Source organism: Candoia aspera, chromosome 10 (genome assembly GCF_035149785.1).
Source record: "Candoia aspera isolate rCanAsp1 chromosome 10, rCanAsp1.hap2, whole genome shotgun sequence".
NCBI classification, from domain to species: Eukaryota; Metazoa; Chordata; class Lepidosauria; order Squamata; family Boidae; genus Candoia; species Candoia aspera.
The window spans coordinates 9,851,566-9,858,491 of NC_086162.1; positions in this window are offsets into that span (position 1 = coordinate 9,851,566).

Consider the following 6,926-nt stretch of genomic DNA (forward strand, 5'->3'; position numbering starts at 1 on the left):
CCTGTTTTAGCGTTGTTATGTTCAATTACATCCAGTTTTTGTTCTGATGTAATAACGAGCCTCTTCCTTTTAAAACTTGTCCTGTTTTCCTCTGACAGAATCTTCCTTTTCTCCATTTTGCACCCATGAAGGTTAGCAGCATCAAAGCTCCCATCCACAACTGCGCATGCGCCAGCCTTGCATTCACTGCATTTTGCGTCCCGTCCATAAAACACAACCCAGCATCAATTTACAATTCGCACTAACTTGAATATCACATTATTTGAACTCATACTAAACTTGACCTACCTATAAATCAGGGTGGTTTATTGAACAAAGTTTGTCATACATTCCGGCCTCTGGCCGAGAGGCTTATGGTTAAACCACAGGGTCACTGTCCTGTCGTATTAGGATGAGCCATCTCTTTTTGGCCTATTATCTTCATGTCATGCCCGAAACTAACGCCAAACTAATGAAACTAATTAAACATGTTTTTGTGCATATCTGGGTTTCTGGGTACGCACAACACACATAATCTGATCAGTTACAAATGCGGTGGCTGCACTTGCACAAGCTAAACTTGGTTGGCTTAACTTTGGTTAGCTTTTTATTGGGGGAAAAATAGCTTTTAGGTCAGCGTTAGTGGGGAAAGGCTTAGCATATCGTGTGTGCCCAGTTCATTTGTTTTTGAACCTAGAAAATTAATTAATCCAATTAATCTGATAGAGAGGGTTGGAAAATCCAGGCTGGGTTTCTGCAGCTGTGTCTGCAGGGGCATCCTCCGTGCAGGATCCCAAAAATCAAGATGGCGGCTACCCCAGTGCAATCGAAGCTCTGCCTGTTTATGTGCATCATGCATTTAAAAAAAGAGAAGAGCTTTGATCGCACCATCCTGGCTGCCATCTTGACTTTTTTGACCACATCCTGCAGGCTGCCCCCCCATGTGTCTATAAATATATTTAACCTCCTTCTTTCCTCCCTTTGAACGGAGACATCCAAAGTGGCTGCTAGGGATTCTTAAAGAAACATCCAACAGACTGGCAATAATGAAGAAACAAAATCACAGTGAGAAAGTGGAAAAGGAAAGGCAGCTTTAGAGCAAAGAGGCTGAGGCAGACAAGGAAAACCTCAGAATTCCAGTCATTTTTCCTAACTGGGACCCTCTGTTGTGAATTGCAAACTCCATCACCTTCCCCAGATAGCCTGGCTGAAGAGGATGGATGATGTAGTCCAGTGTTTCTCAAACTTGGCACGTTTAAGATGTGTGGACTTCAATTCCCAGAATTCCCAGAATAATTCTGGGAGTTGAAGTCCACACATCTTAAACGTGCCAAGTTTGAGAAACGCTGATGCAGTCTATTACATTTGGAAGGTATCTGGTTGGGGAAACTCTTCTTTTGGGTGCATTTGCTTATTTATTAATAACCGAGTTATATTTCGGCTGTTGGACTGACTTTGTCTGACACATTAACCCTGGAAATGTGAGTAGGAAATGATTCATTCAACCATTTACTTGTAGATCTGGTTTGGCTTGGAATGAATTCTTTTCGAGGATTGCTGTTTTACATATACATGTATATATACCCACATAGAGAGACTGCGGTATATGGGGGCAGAGCAACAGAGTTGCAACGGCCATCAGCCCAATGCAAGGGTTTTGGCCAGCTGCCCGAATTCTTGCGTCAGTCTGCAAATTCCAGCTATGGCTAACCTAAAATAAACCATGGTCTCTTTACAGCTTTTTCTCCAGTTAGCAGGGACAGAAGTAGCTAAGCTAAAGGTGGACAGTGTTCTGGTGACCGGCTGTCACGTTTAATCTGGGGTGGTCGAATAGCCCTGTATGGAAAGGGTAGTGATGTTGAGTGGGTGGCGATGCATCATGTGCAGGAAATGTTCTCCTTGTTTCGAGGAAGGGGGCTTGCGACATTAGCTTTTGAGCAGCTTCAGTGCAGCAGTGTTCTTCATGGTGGGGGGCTCCAAAAAATCAAGATGGCAACCGAGACCATGCCACTGAATCTCCATCCCCTCTGAGTGCACAAGGCATGCAAAGAAGGGTGGGCCTTCAAGGAAAGCCACCATCTTGACTTTTCTGCCCCCCTGAGGATGCACCTGCTTCAATCTGTAATATAGGACTGACAGAGTAGTGTACCTGTATTTTCCAGCAAAGCAACAAGAAACCTCTTTTTGGAATGGTGCGACTGAAATGCAGAGGCCTGGTTGGCAGAAAAGGGCCTGTGTGTAGCCTCCTGGCTGCCAGTTGCCCACCCCTTGACTAAGCCAGGGACAAGCATCCCCAGCGGGCGAGGAAGATCCAGCCAGCCTGGATGGACACCTTAACGCAACTCTGGCTGCGTTGTCCAAACGGGCCGGTTCAGTGAAATGGGGATGTTAGCAATCTACAGAGAGCCACACCCTGGATTGCGTTGTTCCCCCTACTATCCCACTGATCTCACCTCAGGGCAGGGCTGATATAATCGGGAGCACGCTCACTCCCTCGCCCGCCCACCTTTGATCTCCAGCTCGGGGCCAGAGGCGCAGTGTTGACACACAGCTCCTCCATGGGGAGACGGCTAATCTGGGCCGCTCAGCCCGAAGGGAGTGAGGGCCTTTTTGAGGAACCTGCTGGATGTGAGGTGTTTTGCCTTTAACTAAGCCAAGATTCATCGGTCATTGCAGCAGAGGGGGACCACGGTTTACCACTTCCTCAGCCAGAGAAGCCTCTGGGTGACTTTGGGCCAGACTCTCTCTCTCAGCAGAACCTACCTCACAGGGCTGTTGTTTAGAGGGGGAAATAGGACAGGGAGTGCTATGCATGCTGCCTGGCACTCTTGAAGGAAGGGCGGAAAGAAATCTAATAAGATTTTGAGACCCAGCATAGTTCAGTGGTGAAGGGACTGGGCAAGCAGAGAGGACCCCCAGTCTCACCCTTCAGCCACTGAGCTTGGGGTGAGTCTCTCTCTCTCTCTCTGCCTGACCTACCTCATAGGGGTGTTGTGGAGAAAATGAGAAGAGGGAGCGGTGTCTGTGGCACCTTGAGCTCTTGAATTCATAGTGGGATATAAAACATCTAAATAAATAATAATTAAATAAATAATAACTAATGAACAATGGCTAGATAATAATAAACTAGTGATAAATAACAATGACTGAACGAATGATGATGAAGAATAATAAATAAATAATAAATAAGAATAACTAAGTGAATGATAAATAAGCATGATAAATAATAATAGCTAAATAAATAGTGGTAAATAATCATGATGAATACAAATAACTACGTGAATAATGATAAATAATAACTACATAAATAATAATAATAAATAATCATGATAATATAAATAACTAAATGTGGACTCCTTGCTGCTCTCTGAGCTTGGTTCTTTGCTAGCAGGCGTTTCATTACCCAACTAGGTAACATCATCAGTGCATGTGAGCGTGGGGTTTGCTCCCTGTTTATATACAGTGGCTTGCCCTGCCAGTGTTGGTGGGGTGTGGTTTTCTCCTTGGTAGTTCCTTGGCTGGGGTATTGTTTTCTGCTAGATTGTTGGTCTGGTGTTAGGTGTGGCCATGAGGCCAAGTTAGTCTGGCTAGGCAGCACCCATTTGGAAAGAGCTGTGATTTTTTTCCCCATTTGGTTCTTTTTCTCAGCTTGGAAGCTAAGTAGGTTTAAGGCTGGCTAGACTTTGGATGGGAGACTACCTGACTGGTCAAACAAATATTCCAGAGGAAGATGGTGGCAAACTATTTCCAAACTGCTTCCAAGAAGCGGAACAGACTTCCCACAAAGTGACCAGGAGCTGAGTTTGACTTGAAACATGTTTTACATTTTAAGTCAATCTTAAATCCTAAGCAACGTGTTCTGTACGTTTCCAGACTCATAACGACAGGAAACGCTGCTGACAAGTTTCAGGAAACTTGGTCAATTTGGCAATCACAGAATAAAAAATGTTGTGGGTCACCAGTGCTTGCCCTACATTCAACCATGGTTCAAAAAATTATGGCTGAGTACCAGGTGCAGAAAGTGTGGCCTGTGTGTAGTCACCAGTGCTTCCTAAGAGTGGGAGGGTCAAAAGATATTTAGCTTTTTTGTTTTTTGTTTTGCTGTCAGGGCAGGTTTGGGGGGGTTACAGAGCGAGTGGGATGCCTTTAAGCCAGTGTTTCTCAAACTCGGCAAGTTTAAGATGTGTGGACTTCAATTCCCAGAATTCCCAGAATAATTCTGGGAGTTGAAGTCCACACATCTTAAACTTGCCGAGTTTGAGAAACACTCCCTTAAGCCATGGAAACCCTCTGGGCATCCCTTCAGCCTTTCAAGCTCCCCCATGGGCCCAGGTTCAGCCCTCTGTAGGAGCTGAGCCCTTGACATGACGCACAGGTTCCTGCGCATGCTTGCCTCAGCGCACTGGCTGAAGGTAGCCCAACCCTATCAGCAGCACCCCAGGGTGAGGTCCAAAGTTGGTGTTCGCAACCACACAGTCAAAGCCCCACCCCTTTGTATGATGCAGATGGAAATAGGCAGGGCTTTGGTCACATGGCCGGAGCCCCCGTCTTGACTTTTTGGACCCTTCCCCCAGATGCCCTGTTCAAATGAATGAAAAGAAGTTGCCTCGTTTCCACCGAAACTTCTCATCTCCAAGATAAACATCCTGAATTGAGTCTATGAATGGGAGAAACACACATGGGGATAAAGGACTTGGAAAATAAACGGGCTGTGCTCTCGTTCCTGATGCCATGTTAAGAGTTCCTCCAGCCGAAGTGGTGCTCAAAGCAGCTCGAGGCCATGGGAAGCCGAGAGAGTAGAGTTCAAAGTGGGGAGACCCTCTTTCCCATTCTGCAGACTTTCAGCAATGATTAAATAAAAGGTGTTGCTTCCCAAAGGAAGCATCTAAAACCCACCTCACTCTCCCCACCGCTTTGAAGAATCCCAGTTGGAGAATATTTATTTTACATTGCATGGTCCATATCTTTTAAAAAATTAGTATTAGAAAAAAGCAGGAAGGGGCCAAAGAAAAGAACGAAAAGAAAGAAGAAAAATAAATTAGAAGTGGGAATATTTTATCTGCTATATTTGCTCTCTTGGGAGAAATGAATCTGGGCCGCGTTCTATCCGAGAAGACTCCAGGAAGTCTAGAGAGAAAGGGAGAGTGTTTGGAGACTCTGTGAAATATGGCCAAAGTTGAACCACTGTGTGCTTGTGTGTGCTTGTGTGTGTGTGTGTGTGTGTGTGTATGCGTGTGTGTATGGAGTATGAAAACGTCATGCTGGGATCCTGCTGCAGATACAAAAATAATGTTGGGACTTAATGAAATGTGAGGCATTCTGCAAGGGGCATCAACTGCAGAATCTACAAAGTTCTAGAAATTCAAGGGCCGGGGTGTCTGGGGTGTGCATCTGTGTCAAAAAAGTCAAGATGGCAGCTGTGATGGTCCAATGGAGCCCTGCCCGCCCCAGCATCCATCTTGACTTTTTTGATCCTTCCCACACAAGAATTGCATCAAACCTACCAGCGATAGCCAGTCCTTCTTTATACGGCAGAGCTTAGTTTGCACAAGGGCTGAGCTGAGATTTCCCCACCACTCCAGCAGAACTTCCAAGCTCTTCAGGGCTGGTGATGGTGGGAAGGGAATATTGGGAGAAAAAGTGAATGCTGCGTATTTATTTCTTTACTTTTATTCTTTTATTACATTTCTCTCCTGCCTTTCTCCTGGAAGGGCACATGAGCGCTTCCCCTCTTTCTGTTCGTAGGACAACAGCTGGGCTGCTCTGAGAGATGCTGGGCCAAAGTCATCCAGTGAATTCCAGGGGGGCAGCTGTGTCTTCAGAAGAGGCAAAGGCAGATGCACCCAGCACGGAAGCACACACTAGGGTGCAACCAGCGTCGCAGTGTAAGCTCGGCCCCCTTTCTACTTGGGTGTAGGTGGGAATGACCGTGGGAGGCAGAGGAAGAGCCACAGCCAAGCGAATGGTCAGGTAAGTGGCAGCTGAGCCTGCAGAAGGAATGTGGACACAGCAAATGTCTCAGAAGGGACCCTCCCTGGTTTCTTGGGCTGTAAAGGTGGCGACTGGGGAAGGCAATGGCAAGCCACCCCGCTCTATAGTCTGCCAAGGAAACGTGAAAGCAGCATCCCCCCCCCCAAAGGGTCAGACATGACTCGGTGCTTGCACAGGGGACCTTTCACCTTTAACACCTTGTGTGGCGCAGAGGGGTAGGTGGGCAGTATTGCCAGGGCTGCAACTGGGGGGGGGGCAAGTGGGGCATGTGCCCTGGGTGCTGTGCTGGGGGGGCGCCAAGGTGAGCACTGGGGGGGGTGCCAAAATGGGTGTGACACAGACCCTAGTTGTGGCCCTGAGTATTGCAACCGAAACTCTCCCTGCGACCCGGGTTCGATCCCAGCGGAAGCTGGATTCTCGGGTGGCCGGCTCAGGTCAACTCAGCCTTCCATCCTTCCAAGGTCGATGAAATGAGCACCCAGCTTGCTGGGGAAGGCGACGACTGGGGAAGGCGATGGCAAACCACCCCGCTCTATAGTCTGCCAAGAAAACGTCGTGAAAGCGGCGTCCCCCCAAAGGGTCAGACATGATTCGGTGCTTGCACAGGGGACCTTTCACCTTTCACACAAAGGTGAGAGGGGAGAACTGTATTTTCAGACTTGCAAGATTCTGTTAATGTAAGCTTACAGTAAAGTAGAATTCGTTCATCTGGATGTGCTTCCTGTCTGGACAACCTCACAAGGCTGACACTGCATCACAACAATGCACGCATGCCCCACAAAGGGGAGTGTTTGTGATGTGATTCTGCAACACTGATTTGGTTGTTCTGACAGAGGCAACGAGAGCTGAGTGGGGGGGGGGCGTGTAGAAAGTTAGGGAGACGGAAATAGGCAAGGACAGTTACCTAGACAAAGGGGGCTGAAACATTTCTTAAGCCCTGGGAAACGAGGTAATAT